General features: G+C 37.1%; 1 long non-coding RNA gene across 4 annotated transcripts in view; it reads right to left on the bottom strand.

Annotated features, from left to right (window-relative positions):
- LOC140636720 (uncharacterized) overlaps positions 1–16683 on the bottom strand; it is a 484700-nt gene extending 468017 nt beyond the window's left edge. For all 4 annotated transcript variants that reach the window (XR_012033929.1, XR_012033930.1, XR_012033927.1 and 1 more), the window contains exon 1: positions 16540–16683. This is a non-coding gene — a long non-coding RNA (uncharacterized lncRNA). The remainder of the gene's footprint in view (positions 1–16539) is intronic.
- Positions 16684–16987: the final 304 nt, after the last annotated feature.

Here is a 16987-nt window from a genome sequence, read left to right on the forward strand (position 1 = left end):
GCACTGCACTTCTGTTTATCCTATAGTAGGTAAGTAAAAATTGTTTCTTAATTTAATGATGCCTGCATCCTCTAAATAAATATACCAGATGACAAAGTGGTGGGAGTTATGGGGGGAGGTGGAAATAACACGGAGGGGGGAAAAGAAGAGAGTGAAGACAACGGTGAATTGGAAATCCCAACTGATTTAACATCTAATAATATTCATATTGGCAACTATAATGAGGACAAACCCAGACACTTTTGCTCTGCATTTTATAATGCCTTATTTTTCTTTTGGTATTTTTATTTACACACAAACAACATTTACAACAACACAATCTTCCTGATTGGAACATGAACATGTCTACCTGGCTTTCTTTTGAACAAACAGCTTGAAGAACAAACCAATTCTGATAATAAAGTAAATCTCCTCACCTCTCCTGGCCAACAACTCCATCCTTTGTTTTTAAACAATAATTTGATGTATCAGTACTACCTTCTCTCAAGGCAATGGAAGAAGACAAGAGCCAGTGAATGCTAATATATAACAGCATCACCAGTGAAATACAACTCACATCAGTATAGAAATGACTCTAAGTGGGTGGTTGCTGCCACATAGGAAAAGTACATACTCAGGAATGAACTATCTGTAGCATAGGAGTGAAAATTTTTTCATAATATATTTAAAGAAGTAGTCTTATCCTAAATGCATTTTTAAGTAAGAGTCAGTATTCTTGAGTAATTCAGGAAGCAGATATTTCTTATGATTGACCCACTGGGAATTTTAAATTTTTGGAATGCTCAGGATTCATGCTTCATCATCTATATCGATAATTAACACTCTTTCAAATGTATTACCTACCCAGGCGGTTTGATGGTTCTGTTTTTTATTTTAAATAGAGATTTAAACAGCCCCACCATTTTGATTTGGTTTGATTGTTATAAACAGAATCTAGGGATTTTACACTATGCATCACAAATCGTGAACCTTTGCTCTCCGCCAATACTGTACTTGAGATTTCTAACACTTAGCAATTTTCTAACATCATGGTTTAGATCATCTTAGAAAGACCGACATTTATATTTTCCCCTTGTGATGCAAAATCAATACTTTACTGGCTGAGAAAAAGTGAGGCACTCCATTCATGTTAGACTGCTGAGTGAAAATGCAAACAAGTAGGCAGCAAATCTTTGCATGTTATGGAAACACAGAAGCTAAAAAAAAAAAAAAAAAAGTCTTGCTGATTGCTGACTTGCTTGCTGGAAATATTAAATTTGTCCAGTTTTTAGTTTTTTAAAATCTCATCTTTCTGCACTTGTTTATGAAGAGTTTTATCAAAAGTATTCATGATTACCAGACAAAATCTATAGTATTCTTATGACAAGAATTTCCATCTAAATTTCCATATACTTTCTGCAAAGTCAAATTCTTTTTTTTTAAATATTTCTCTTTTTTTGGCCAATAATAACATGATCAAATAGTAAAATAACATGCAGCATGTATTAGTGGAAATACCTGTGATGTAATGGAAAATCAACTAACTGAGATAATGTGGCAAGGAGGTCTAAAAATAAGGTGAAGTCTCTAGACCTTAGTATTCTCCTAAAAGCTGCCCACAAGGTCAAAACATTTCACTTTGGTTTAAGTGTAAAGGAAATTAGCTGCAATTTATACAGGAGAGCTTGAAGATTTAATTGAGTTCTTTAGTGTGTATGTTTTGTGATAAAAGGTAGCTGCACTTCCCCACAAAGAACCTTTGCCTTTGCTGCCTGCCACAGGACCTCACATTCTATTTTGGGGGGGAAGATCTTTTTTTATTTAAATTCAGTTAGCCAACAGTTAGTACATCACTTGAGTTTCAGATATAGAGTACAATAATTCATCAGTTGCGTATAACTCCCAGTGCTCATCACATCACCTGCCCTCCTTAATGCCTGTCACCCAGTTACCCCATCCCTGCACTCACTCCCCTCCAGCAACCCTCAGTTTGTTCCTAATAGTTAAGAGTCTCTCATGATTTTTCTCCCTCTCTGGTAACTTTCCACTCAGTTTTCTGTTCTTTCCCGTATGATACTCTGAGTTGCTTCTTATATTCCACATATGAGTGAAACCATATGGTAATTGTCTTTCTCTGATTGACTTACTTCACTCAGCATAATACCCTCCAGTTCCATCCACATTGATGCAAATGTTAAAGTGCTTCCTTGTCCAGCAGAGCTTCTCAAACTTAAGCAAGCACCCAAGTCCCCCAAAGGGCTTATGAAACAGCAGACTGCTGGGTCCCACCCAAACAGCTTTCTGATTCACTGGGCCTGGGGTCTGGCCTCGGAACATGCATTTCTAAGAAGTCTCCAGCGGCAGCTGACATTGCTGGTTGATGACCACATTTCAGACACCTCCATCTTCAGCAGGAGGAGTTTAGAGCAACTCAGAGGACAGCTCTGGTGGGCAATGAGTAGAGGAGCCAAGAGAGAGCCATGGAATGAAGCTGAGCCTGTGAGGTCTGAGAAACAAGAGACTTCCCAACAGCCATTCTGGGAAGGAGAATTAGTCTTAGAAAACTCCATGTGGTCAAACTGAACCAAGGGACATGAGAGTGAAGAAGACAACAGAAAAAAGAATCACAATAAAAACTTAAAAGGGAACAAGATTACTAACACACCAAGCCCTTCACAAATGACAGCAACTGAGACAGATTACAAGGAAAACCTCTCCTGCACCAAGAATATGATCCTCCTCCAATCCTCCTCTCCTGCCTGCAATTGGAAGTGATGGAAGCTCCCTTCTATAAACAAGCAAAACATGTGTGAATCTCAGTCCACTGACTGCAGTGTACAGAAAATACCATGTTCCCAATTACCCAGTACCTCAACTTCATTGCCAAATCCAAGTCCTATGCTAGCTGGGGAAATGTGACCTCGGTTATGTGTGAAGTATCCCTCTGACTCCAGGCCTGTGACACTGAAAGTTCAAGGACCACAGATAGGCTCAAGCATGGTGTAGAATTTAATGCTCTATGGTGTTCGAATACTGGTCATCAATCCACAGATACCGTAGCTGGGACATCATGGACCTTGTTCCATAGCCAGGATCTGTTGCTTCCTTGCAATACTATTACCATGAGAATCTCCTGTGACCTTCCTATAAACCAGTCTGACTAAAGGCCCCACAGAGCAATTCTCCCTTGCATTCTTGCTACCCCATCCCAGAAGGCAAAATTACCTACTGCATTAGGACTTACAGATAGTCCACTTCTCTCCATCCCTTGGGTTGGAGGGTGATCTCTTTCCAGCGTGTGTTGACAACAAATTCCTGAGCTCCCCACTTCTACACCTACATTTCTCTGGGGCCCAAGGACCCTCTTCTCTCTTTTACTTCCTTCACAACTTCCTAAGTTTTCAGGATTTAAGTTCAAATGTCTGAGGTTCCAGCACCTTCAGGAGCCACAATTCTAGAGTAAATAAAAGAAGCTGGTCAGGTATATATGATTAAGAGTGATGGGGAGTGTTGTACACTGGATTGAACCTTGAAGACATTAATATTACATTCTTTTAACTGTAGAGGCCAACAACACACACATTTGGGCCAATGTATAACCACCTTCTTATTTGTGATTATGGTTCAAGTTTATGAAAAACAAAGATTTGATGACTATTTCTTCTTTCCTCTTGGCTATTCCTGAGGCACTGAGTATCCCACAGGTACTATCTTCTTGAAGGTAAGATTCATGACCATCTGGTTCACTGTTGTATCCCCAGGAGGTAGAACAGAGCCTGGCACACCATAAATGACCTCAGCAAATCTCTTTTGAATGACTGAGTGAATGAATGAATAAATAAAGACAGAATCGAAACAAGGACAGTATTATTTTAAAAATTACACAACTCCATCATCTTTAGTCTATACTAATCACATTAATGATCAAATGCCATGTTGTACAGAAGAGCAGATGGCACAAGGATCAAATATGAGGTATACTTACAAGGTTATATATTATTTCCATGAGAGACAAGACCTCATCTTTGGAACCACCCACCATATCATTGGCTGTTCATGGTAGTAAAATCATAAATTCCTAATAAAATGTTGAATGCATTTGACTAAAGCTAAATTAGGCAAATAGGTTTATGTCTGACTGTGGCCTGTGTGGTGGCTAAAGGAAAACAGAAACTCAAATGATAGGGAGTGTTCTAGATTTCAGGACTTAAAAAAGTCAAGAAATAACCTGAGGAACCCAAGCTTAGAAGCTAAAAACTTGACCTGAACTAATGTGTGCTGTGCTTCTCACATTCACTAAAAAGCAGTCTAATTTGACTCTGCCTTGGGAAAAATTATCATTGCATTGCTACCACCTATTTGCCTTTCTGCTTCAGCCAGCCCCTGGAGGTCATGGTTTTCTGCCTGCAGCTTTCTCTTTTATCTGAGGCCATTCTATGAGACCCTGATCCACTGGAAAGAAATTTAATCGTCTGATCTACATGGCTGCTTCCACCTGTGGATTGCTTCCCTTGGTGAAGCATTTAGCACTAAGCCAGAAGCCCACAAGCTCTGATAAAACACTCCAGAGGAAGAGAGGATTTGCTATTGCAGCTGTTCATTATTTGTGAACCTCTGCAATGTTTGTCCTGTTAGTATTATCCAGTTTGAGGAATACTTTGGTAAGAGACAGGGATATTTTAAAGTCCCTATGTCCTTAAGCATGGATATCTGGGAACAATTCAGTGTTCATTCTTACTTTATAGCAAAGATTCTCTCCACCTATTTGGGCCCCAGGGTCTCTATTTCAATCAGATGCAGCTTATACGCTACCTTCACATGTACCACTGATCTCAAACCTCTGATCACTTGAACTGCCATTGCTGAGGGCAATGCATAAGAGCTGCAACCTACAGCACCATGTGCTAGAAAGATAGTGAGTGTGATGTGTGGTTAGGAGGTCTGGGTTGAGTTACAGTTCCATGACTTGCATGGATTTGTTTAATTACTAACTTCCAAAATGTATGTCTTAGTGAAAATTTAAGAAAAGAGATTGCAGGAAGGTTTTGAAGAGCAAATGAAATAAAAGTATGAGGAAGCCACTTTGTGGGAAGTAAGGAACAATGAAAGTGTTAGTCATTGCTATTGATGGTACTGATCCAGTTAGGAGAAATAGAGCGGGAAGTGAGAGGAAGATGGGAGTGAGAGATTAATTGTGGCAGCAGCAGGAAAGACAAAGGCAGAGCTCCAGGACTCTGTGATAAGTAGTAGTTGTGGGGCAAGGGGGATGTGAGTTCAGGGAACCAAGCCTGACTAATCACGGTATGATTAATCCGCTCGTCACTGCCCCAAAAAGAAGAGAATAAACACCCTGGTCTGCAAAAGAAAGGAGGTGGGAAGATGAGACATACACACACAACTGTGAGATCTCAACAATTTGTGTCATCCTTCTCACGCAGCAGGCCCCATGAAATCACAGAAGACAGAGGAAGAAATAAGAAATGCTTTTAAGCAAGGACGGAGAAATTACAAAAATTTGAGATGCCAAACATGAAAAATCTGGATACGATGTGCAATTTTTTAGGAAATTACCAAAATTATTTCAGGAAGCAAAAATAGATTGATAACCATGATAAATAATGAAACAGCTGTCAAAATGTACCCCTGAAATGGCCAGTGGGACCAAACAGATACTTGAGTAAATTGAACTAAATCATCACGAAATTAAGGATTGCCAAGCTGTTTAAACTCTTTCAGAATGCATAAAAATGGGGATCCCTGGGTGGCTCAGTGGTTTAGCACTGCCTTCAGCCCAGGGCATGATCCTGGAGTCCTGAGATGGAGTCCCATGTCGGGCTCCCTGCATGGAGCCTGCTTCTTCCTCTGCCTGTGTCTCTGCCTCTCTCTCTCTCTATCTATCTCTCTCTCTCTCTCTCTATCTCTCTCTGGGTCTCTCATGAATAAATAAAAATAAAAATAAAATTTTAAAAAAAGAGAATGCATAAAAATATTTCAACTTTCCATCTCCTTATATAAAACCAATATAACTCTGGTAGCAAAACTGACATTAGATAGCTCAAAAAAAGAAACTATTGGCTAACGTGTTATGTAGTTATAACAACTTTAAATAGGTGATAGAAAATCCATCTCAACATGACATTTTTAATTTTTAAAACAGCCAGGGAAATATATGTCCCTGGTAGAAAAGTTTTAAAACTGCACATATACTGGCCCATTTTATTAAAAAGGAAGAAAAAATGGCAAAGTACTTTGGACTTCAAAGTTAGGAGAGCAGACAATGAGAGAATCTGCTTATTCCAACACTAGATGAAAGGAAGAAAAACACATGACATAAACTTTGAGAAGAGATGGCCAAGCCAATAAATAAAAGATGCTTATTGGGTTCAGGAAGTCCTTTAACCTTATCTGCGTCTCTCAGAAGAAATGGTAGGGAAAGTAGATGAGTCAAGCAAGTCCTCAAAATGTTACTAATAGTTCTAAAAATAGAGAGAAGCCGGGAGAGCAGGCTGCTGGTGAGAAAGTCAAGAGAGCACCTTTGCAAACATTTCCACCAAAGGAACTCACAGAGGAAGAGAAAACTTCTAGGGAGTGACATTCTGCTCTCTTCCAGCTAGAGAGGAAAAAGAGAGGGCGCTAAAGATCTCCGGCAGTATACTACAGAGATGAAGACAAAAGAGCAGATAAATAAGAAAAAACTCAGAACTGTCTGCAAGAGCCAAAATGTGAGAGATTAAGTAGAAGTTAAAACTCCCCTTGGCCACCAGTTGACTGTTAATGGGGCTCCACCCCACAGGAAATGCTACATTTTCCTATTCTGATTGGAGAGGAAGGGTGAATAGATTCCTGACTCCTGGGAGAAATGTGTAAGTAAAACAAGGAACATGAGTAATCTGAACAATCTCTCTTTACTGGAAGCATAAGCTTCAGGGCATCACAAACAAGCCAGAAGATGTTTGAAGGACTCCAGAAGAGAACACATTCCCAGTTAGATGAAGTAGAGTGGGAAACAGGGAGTTTGCCCAAATCAGAGAAGAAAAAGCAGAGCCAGAGTTTCCACCTTCCCTACTGTCATGATCTGAGGCTAGAGAAAAATTAAGTGATAGTAACAACCAAGCCTCAGAGTGCAGCTCTGAGAGAGAAAGGCAAAGTGGAGAGATTTCCTGGAGAGAGTATCCTGGAGAATTAATTCATAGACACACTTCCAGAACAATTGAAGGTCTGGACACTGCCTGAGTTAAGCTCCAGTGAGATTAAAAGAAATGGCATTGCAGTTATATGTAAGTACGACAAAAATGCAGGGAAGAAAAGTGACATGGTCTACAAGAGGGACAGAAAAATCCTAGTTGGAAAGAAAACATATTCTAAGTGCTAAAGAGATTCTCTTAAATTGATTCATTGTACAAGGATTTAGGGGCAATATGAAGGAAAAAAAATGAAAGCCCCTAAAACAACAGGAGTAGGCATAAAAGAAGTCTGAAGAGATAACCGGGTACTGCAACTCTACTATTAGAACCATTATACCTGGCACCAGGGTGGCTCAGTCAATTGAGTGTCTGACTCTTGATTTCTGCTAACGTCATGATCTCAGGGTCGTGAGATCAAGCCCCACAAGGGGCAACCCATTCAGCTAGGCGTCCGTCCACTTGCAATACTCTCTCCCCCTCCCTCCGCCCCTCCCATTTGCATTCTAAATAGATAAATGATAGGTTGATAGATAGATGATAGATAGATAGATAGATAGATAGATAGATAGATAGATAATAGATAGAGGATAGATAAAATTCTTTAAAAAAAACAATTACACCTCTATTTCATAGATTTGAAAGAGCAAGAAAGAAGCACTGAAAGTCATATTAACAGGACAGAGGAAAGACTTAAGATAATGTCAATATCAGAAAACAAGTTAGAAGCTGATAGAAGGCAAAGCTAGTATAACAGAAGGATATTTTATGCCTTTGGAATTGTGACTCAAACAAATGAAACAGAAGAAATATTCAGAATATTGGAAAGAAAAGTCCCCAAAATAAGAGAGAAGTTCAGATTAAAGAGCAGAGCTTCTCTACTGAGAAAAAGATACAGAAAGATCAAAATCACAACATATCCTAGTTAAGGGATTAAGATTCAAACACAAAGAAATAGGTTTCTATCAGCCATGCAGATATAAAAAGCAAGTCAGCTAAAAGGAGGGAAATCAGATTGGTTGCCGACTTCTCCACATCAATATACTAAGCCAGAAAACAGTAGAGCAATAGCTACAATATCTTGAAGGAAAAAAATTATACTATATCACAATATATTACACCCTGACACACTGATTTTGAAATAAGGGCAGTGGGCAGACACGTCGAAATGTGATAGAACTTAGGAAATATAATACCTGAGACCTTCCTGAGAAAAAATATTACAAATAAATTAAGCCCACCAAGAATGGGAAAATCATAGTAAAATGACTAGTTGAATATACAGGGCCATAAAAGAGCAATGTCAAAAAAAAATCCTAAGGCCAGAGTTGTGAACTAATGCCCACAAGGATAGGCAGGACATATGAGTGATAAAAGCAGATTGGATTCCGTGTATTGAAGACCTCACATTACCAAAAAAATATAGCTACATCCAATTTCATCTAAAAGGAATAATTTAGGGGCACCTGGGTGGCTCAGTGGTTGTTTTTATGTTGTGATATTAACTGAACTTGTATTGGTTATAAATTGTTCACAAAAAATCTATTGTCATTTTTTAAAAAATAATAATAAAACAAAAAATATGATTTCCATTCACCTGGAGAAACTTCATTGCTACAACGCAGGTATACATCATTCTAAGTATATATACACTCAAAGATACACAAGCACACTTATTTTTGCACACATATACTCACACACAAACGTACAGACATACGCACACACATAAAAATGCAATTTTTTAATGGGTTTATTCCATACTTAAGCTGCTTTTTCACCAAATAACATAAACACATTAGAAAATACAGTTTTATAATATCTTTTTAATGTCTGCTTAGTCTCACTTGAGGATATATACATTAATTTATTTAACCAATACCCTAGTTTTGAATAGTTAGGTTGTTTATAAGCCTTTGCTTTCCTATATACTGCTGTAATAAACATTCTTGCAGCTACACTTCTGTTCCCTTTATTTTTTAAGAGAAAATTCAGCAGAATATTAAAAGAATAAAACACTAGGATCAAAAAGGATTTATTCAGAAATATAATTGCAACTTAAAGAAATATGTTAATCAAATTTATCATACATGTAAATTTAAAAAATAATTATATGATTGTTTTATGTAAGTTTAAAAAGTACTGGCATAACCGTAATATCTAAAGCCCTTGGTAAAACAAAAGAAAACTTTCTCAAAGAATATCTATCGCAATGAAATACCTACTAAAATTACCAAGTCAAAATAACAATTAACTACTAAATAAATACACAGAAATCAATGCTTTTTCTAGATTCCAGCAATGAATACATAAACAATCAAGAGAAAAAAGATGCTCTTCAAAACGGTATCAAAATATGAACTAGCTAGAAAAATTTTAACGCATAAAACACACAGAGAGGAAATTATAAAATTTGCTTAGAGACATACAGATTACCTGAGTAATGAAAAAATATATACCATGATCCCAATGGCAAAACTCAATATTGTATAAAGAAAAACTATCCCAAATGAATGTATGCAATGGGGCTGTTTTAGAACTTGAATCATGACAATCATTTTTTGGAGAAGTATGATAAAATAGTGATTTTCATACATCTCTGGTAGGAAACTACACAGGGATAAACTTTTTGGAAGATAACTGTGAAATCTATATAAAAGGCCTTTCAAAATGCCCATGCCTTTGCCCAATGATGACAGGTTTATACATGTAGAAAGATATATCCACAAAGCCTAATATTACATAGGAAGCAAAGATAACCATTTCACAGTTCAAAGAGTTCTGAGATCGGCATATGGGGCACATATACAAAGTTCATGAATATATCTGAATGTGTATATGTATATTCACACACTTAAATATTATAAGCAGTACAGTGTAAGACAGATAAGACAGGTGCAAAATGATAAACGTCTCTATGACCACATCATTTGGAGAAAAGGGTAGAATCTAATGATAGAGAAATGAGTCTACCATGAAGCTAATGAATCTTAAGCCTCAGGGCTCCTCGCTTACACATGACATTGCCAAGTCCCTGGGAGGGGCTTACCAGTGTGTTCACATGGTCATATAATTTTTTTTGCAAAATTTGCAAGAGTAGGATATTTTAACCTCAGTTAGTAGGGCTTCTGTCTCTTTCTACTCATTATCCCCACTGGCCCACTTTCCTTCCCTCCCACAGAGTGGCCATGAGTATTTGTGGTTCAGCTAAGGAGAAATTAAGTTGGGGGTACATTTGTTGGGCTTAGTGGCATATACTGATGTGATTCACAGTCATCTCTATCTTTGTTGAGTTACTGCTCTCCCTCACAGCATAGGACTGGCTTCCAAAAATACTGTGCAGTACAATGTGCCAATTCACTCTCTATCCTGACACAAAGGTGCAGGCTTATAGGATAGAAACATGCCCACAATTCACAACCTAGGAAACATGTGGATGGTATAAGCAGAAACAAGACTTGAAATGTACAGACCCAGAAGCCAGTCTGTGGAAAACTCTTCTGATCATCAGACCTGTAACATTGTAAACAGATGAATTGGCACCTCAGTATGCCTCAATTAGAAGTTTTTTTCCTGGCAGAAGTTATACTCGATGAAGCAGAGCAAACAATTCTGACCACAGTGAGCTTTTTTTTCCTTTCTGATGGCAATCATGAGAAATAGAATTTATCAGACTCTCTGTGTTTGTAGGTCACAAACCTATAACAGAACTATAAACAGGAATCACATCTACATGTGAAATTGCATATTTTATGCATCCCCACTCTGTGTGATAAAACATAAATTTCATTCAGCCATGTTAGAAGGAAGATTAAATTATCTGTCTACCTTAACCACAGAAAATGATCTTAGAAAAATTATTGTCATGTAAAGAGGCAATTAGATATTACAAAACTAAACATACTCTTACCGTATGATCCAGTAATTGCATTCTTTAGTATTTTCCCAAAGGAGTTGAAAATTTATATAAACATCAAAAACCTGCACACCAAGGCTTACAGCAGCTTTATTCATAGTTGCCAAATACTGGAAGCAACCAAGATTCTCTTCAGTAGGTAAATGGATAAATAAACTGTGGTGCATCCAGATGATGGAATAGTATTCAACACTAAAAAGAAATGAGCTATTAAGCCATAACAAACCATAGAGTAACCTAAAATGCATACTACTAACTGAAAGAAGCCAATCCGAGAAGGCTACATATTGTAGGATTCCAATTATATGACTTTTTGTAAAAGGCAAAACTATGGAGACACTGAAAAGATCAGTGGTCACAGGGATTGGGGACAAGAGATAAATAGGCAGAGTATACAGGATTTTTAGATCAGTGAAAATAATTTGTATGATATTATAACAACAGATACATGTTATTATACTTTGGTCTAAACCCATGAAATGTACAACACCAAGAATGAACCTTCAAGTAAACTATGGACTATGGGTGATTAATGATGTGTTAATGTAGGTTCATCCTTGGTAAACAATGTACTGCTGTGGTGAGTCATGTTGGTAATGGAGGAAGCTATGCATATGTGAGGGCACATAAGAAATCTCTGTATCTTTCTCTCAAATCTGTTGTCAACCTAAAACTTCTCTAAAAAAAAAATTAAGGCTATATAAAAGAGACAGAGATGATGCAGCCAAAAATAGTAAGGGGGGGGGGGGTAAGGCATTGTAGAAATGTGTCAGGGAGTTTATTAACACAGATATTGTTATTTTTCTGAATTTTATTATGTCTGTGGTAATTGTCAGCTTTTTTAAATTTTCTGATTCAATATGTTTTTTCTCATTCTAATTTTTTTTTAATTTTATTTATTTATTCATGAGAGACACAGAGAGAGAGGCAGAGACACAGGCAGAGGAGAAGCAGACTCCATGCAGGGAGCACAATGTGGGACTCAATCCCAGGACTCCAGGATCACGCCTTGGGCCAAAGGCAGGTGCTAAACCACTGAGCCACCCAGAGATCCTCTGTTTTTTCCTAATTCTAAAAAATTAGTCTCACACTTTCTAAACACTTTTGTAGCCAATTTTGTATTTGTAATTTTGTATCCTTTCTTTAAAGAGGGCTCCAAAAATTGTTAGTAATGGGCTCCACCAAACCTACATCTGTCTTTGCTCAGGGGAGGTAATTTTGAGCAAAATTGATTTTACAAAGACAATAACTAATACTATTGAGGACCATTATCACATCACCAAGGTCTCCAAATATCCTAGAAAGTGCTTAAAAGGAAATAACTTAAATAACTGAGGGTTACTGGGATCCAGGTGTTAGCAGGTTCTCACCTCGAGAGAGATGGAATTCCATGTTTGGTGTTTTCCCTCAGAGAGTTCACTCACTGTTCTATAGCCTTCTCCTCAACATAAACAGATCACCATCATGTGAACCACCTCTCCTTAACAGGGTTTGTGCAGGCTTTTCTTAAGCACAGTACAACAGAGCACATCATGACACAACAGCGTGTTCACTAAGTCCCATGTGTAATATGTGGGAAAAGATATTTAATCATCCTGTCCTCGTATCTTCATTCCTCTTTCCCCAAGACAGAGCAACATAGCACGTTTCTTCCATATGCTAGTCCTGTGGCTGCCCCTTCTTCACTGTTTCCCTCAGTTTCACAAACCTTAACAGTAGCATTTGAGAAAAGCTTGGAATGTCTGGGGAGGCTTTCTATCTTGGGAGTTGTATTTTGAGAAAATAAAAGCCGGAACAAGCAAAGTAAGCCATAAATATCTGCCAGTGTCCTGTAGTCTAAAGCAAATGTAAGTGGATTCCTGGCTTGCAAGCTTTTTTCAGAAACTTAGAATCAATGATAGAATGTAGGTACAAACTTAGGGCAGATCTAACTCTAGTTTCTTGTTTAGAAACCAATGAGCTCAACTTATCATATTCATTCCCTAGCTCTACCTCCTAAAATGACCATCCAAGGGGTAATGATGATACAGAGAACACTACTATGAATCATAAACACAGATTTCCATAGGCAGATCTTTTGGGCTCAATTATATTTTTTATAATTATTTCTTTCATCATTCAGACAAAGTTTTTTCCCAATTCATTAAGGAGCAGGAATCTAAACACAGAAACAGAGTTAAACAGCAATAGGATTATAAAAGTCTCTCACTCGTAGTTTTTGGTTTATTTTTGCTTTTTTAATTCAGGCAATGAACCAACAACCAAGGCATGGAAAATATGATAAAGGATTTGATGTTTGAGAGAACACCAACCCTGGTAATCTTCTCAGTATATGCCATTACTTATATAAATATTGAAAAATTCAGGAGATTTAAGATCTGAACTAATAGTAGAAATGATCAATGATAAATAAGCTTATTAAAGAAAAAAGAGAATTACAGCATTATTGAAAAATTTTTTCCTTCAAAACAACAGAAAGTCATTCTGGAACTTTCTAACAATAGATATTATTATCAAATTTAACTAAGTATCAGACATAAAAATGTTGCTTTGAATTTTCTCTGATGCATAAAAGCTAGTTGCAATTACTTTAATGTTTTCCAGGATTAAAACATCATCATTAGTGATTTTAAAAAAAGGTCAGTAAATTTATAAAATGCCAACATTTAATATTTCCTAATTCTTCAAGAGATTTCTACCAAATATTCTTTGGATTAGGTAATACCAAGATAAAAATGGCTCAGCTATTCTTTGGTGTATTTGTACACTTATCTTCTAGTATTTGACTAAAATACATGCTGTTATCTAATAGGCTTATGTGGATGTCTTAATTCATTGTATCTACAACTTCAGAAAACGATTAATGAGGAAGTCATTCAATTTTTCATAGGTTCCAGGACATGAAGTTTCCACCTGGGGTTGTCTGGTCTACCACTCTGCTTCAAAGAACACAAAAGCTCAATATCCAGTCCAGGGTAGAGGGTGAAAAACTGTGGTACATATGGCTGGATGCCACATTAGGAAGCTAGTGAAGTTTTGAAGTTAATCATGTTCTTCAAATAACCTTCACTAACTATTAGTTGAGCATCTACTATATCCCTGCACAGTGCCTGAAGTTGAAGTTAAAGATACATAAAGGGAATATAGATGTGCAGCTAGTTGGACCTGGCCCCGGCACTTGCAACCTTAGCAGCCTGGGATAATTTACTCAGCCACTTATGGTCCTGATTTATACTTCATAAAACACTGTTAATAATATCTACTGGAGAATGTTGTTATAATGGTGAAATGAATGATACATGCATTAGCAAATAAACCTTCACAAATAGTTTCATTTCTTTAAAAACTCTGCTCAGCTCTGACTCTAATAAGAATCAGACTCAGTATTACTTTAGGGTGTCCCCAAGAATTCTCCAGAACAACACATTGAGTGAGGCCCACACTAAAATTGTCTTTGGAATTTGAGAAGTGAAAGTGACCACAGAGAAATAGAAAAGAAAGAAAAGGTGGGTGGGGAAGACAGAAGGGAGGGAAGCCAAACATCTTCTTTTGTTCTCTCCCATGCTATTTCACAGCAGAATATACCTCTAAATATAGTAGATTGCTATTATTATTATTATTATTCAAAAAATCTGGAAGGAGGGAAAATAATCTGGAAGGAGAAATTGTAGCCACCCTCTAAAGTTTATTCACATGTTTTGGTAAACATATCTATCCGTGTCAAAAATTACTGCAACTTTTTTTAATGTGATCAGATCTCCCCCTGGAGTAAATGCTTATTAATACATAAAACCTTTCAAAAGCTCGTAATTATCCATATATATCACACACACTTTGTTGACCATCCACGGCATATTTTAAAATCAAGCTGGCTTTGTCCCAGCAATCTACCACAAATATGGCTAACCAACAACCGGTGTGCTCTCAAGAAGCACAGATTTCCACATGTAGCACAAAGCAAAAGAAGGTAAAAGGAGCACTACAAGATCAAAGGAAAATGATTTGAGAATTGCCTACCAATTTTGTTTTATCTATGCCACTACCTTCTTCCCTTATTTGGATAGTTAAGACTTGTCACTCTTTGGAAGGTTAAGACTTGTCACTATCTGTCCTAGCACTACAATGCAGATGACAAAGATCACTGCCAAGTCTGAAATTTGAGAGACTGTATACTGGTCCTCTGAAAACCCTCTAAGGAAAGTAGTTATTTTGCCTTTAGAACCTCTTGAGATTATATGTAAATGTACATGCATGCAAAGGCCTGTTGGTACGTGAACTTGGAAGAGAGTTCCCAAAGCTTTCCTCGCACTCTCTAAGGAGTATGATTTTGGCTCTTGATTATCAGGACCAACTTAACGAAGCTTCCTAATTTCATTTTACTGATTGTCCTGTAAGCCTATTGTATTTTCAGAACTAGACATTTAGAGATGCAGAACAAGAAGAAAAATATCACTTAACTCAGGAATTACACAGAAAGCATGTGTTGCCTACAAAAGAAATCAATGTAATTTTTTCCTGGAAAACCTTAAGAAGTCAACTGAGTTTGTAGCATGCAAACTTTAGTTTATGCATCTTGTTCTTAGTACCTGCAGCCCTCAAACTTGTGTGTAAGGAGCAAAAATTTACTTGTGTGATAGCACAGATTTGTAAAAACTACAAAGCGTCCAGAAATGTAGTACCTTTTCTAACCAAGTCCGATTATAAAGCAGAAGACAAGTCTAAAGCTGAAAATATCTCTGCTTTGCTTGGAGTGATTCTTTGAGCCAGAAGGTTGGAAAGTATCTAATTAGGCATTACAATGTTCATCTTTGGTAAACTGAGGCCCTTAAAATTTAAGTGAATTTTCTCAAAATTACATTTCTTGTTAGTGACAAAATCAGCACTATAACTCAATTTCCTTCCTTCTAGCCCAGTACTTATAATTTAAAATGTTGAAACAAAATATAGTCAAATACAGTGTGTCATTATTCATGACAATGATTAATAATTGCTAAATTCACTTCTAATCAAGTTCGCCAAAACCTTTTCTCTGAATTTATAGTCATGAGTATGTACTCCAAACCACCCAACTTCTTAGAAAATGTAATATCTGAACACCCATCTTAAGTTTTTATAAACCAAGAAACTTAAACCTACCCGCTACTGATTCTATTCTTGTGACCTACTGCATGGATTTTCTTTGGCAGCCCAATAAAAACCTCACATGTTGAAATAATTTATTTCTGAACCTAATATCCCTCCACAAATTCTTCCATTTGATTAACTTTTTTTCTCTTTATCATCTCACAGACATTCTAACAGAATTGGAAAATTGCTCATTTTTCCAATTATGAGAATAAATTAAATGAGGTAATTTGAGAAGGGGAAGGTGGGAGAGAGAGAAATGGAGAATTAACTTTTATAATTTTCTTGGAGATTATATATGGTTCAGTAATTTAAAGATAGCTTCTTGGGGATTTTACTTACAATCTCGTTACAATCTTTTTAAGAGCAGGGTAGGTTCCAAAAAGCTGTTTCTCAATCCATTTGTTTGAACTTTTAAAGTAACCCTCTAGAAGCAGCCCCTGAAAGCCTTTGGGTCGTTGAGGCCCTTTGTGCCAGACTCTGTAGTGTTTTTCAAACCTATAAAGTTAAACATTTGTAAGAAAGAAGCTTTTTTCTGAGTGCAAACAAGAGACAAGAGTACCAAGGTTGCTCAGGTTAAAATTAAGGGATGTTTAACCAGGAACAGATGTAGGCATACAATTTCTCTCTGTTCCTGACTTTCAGAAGCACCTTTCTACCATCAGAGAAGCCAGCAACGCCTTGCACAAAAGTTGCTGGTTTATCTTCTCTTCATTGTAGTCACTCCAGAGAAAGGGAAATGAAATTGCCTGCCAACCCTGTCTCACATTTCGCCATCTCTCACCACCTC

Source organism: Canis lupus, chromosome 7 (assembly GCF_048164855.1).
Source record: "Canis lupus baileyi chromosome 7, mCanLup2.hap1, whole genome shotgun sequence".
Lineage (NCBI taxonomy): Eukaryota > Metazoa > Chordata > Mammalia > Carnivora > Canidae > Canis > Canis lupus.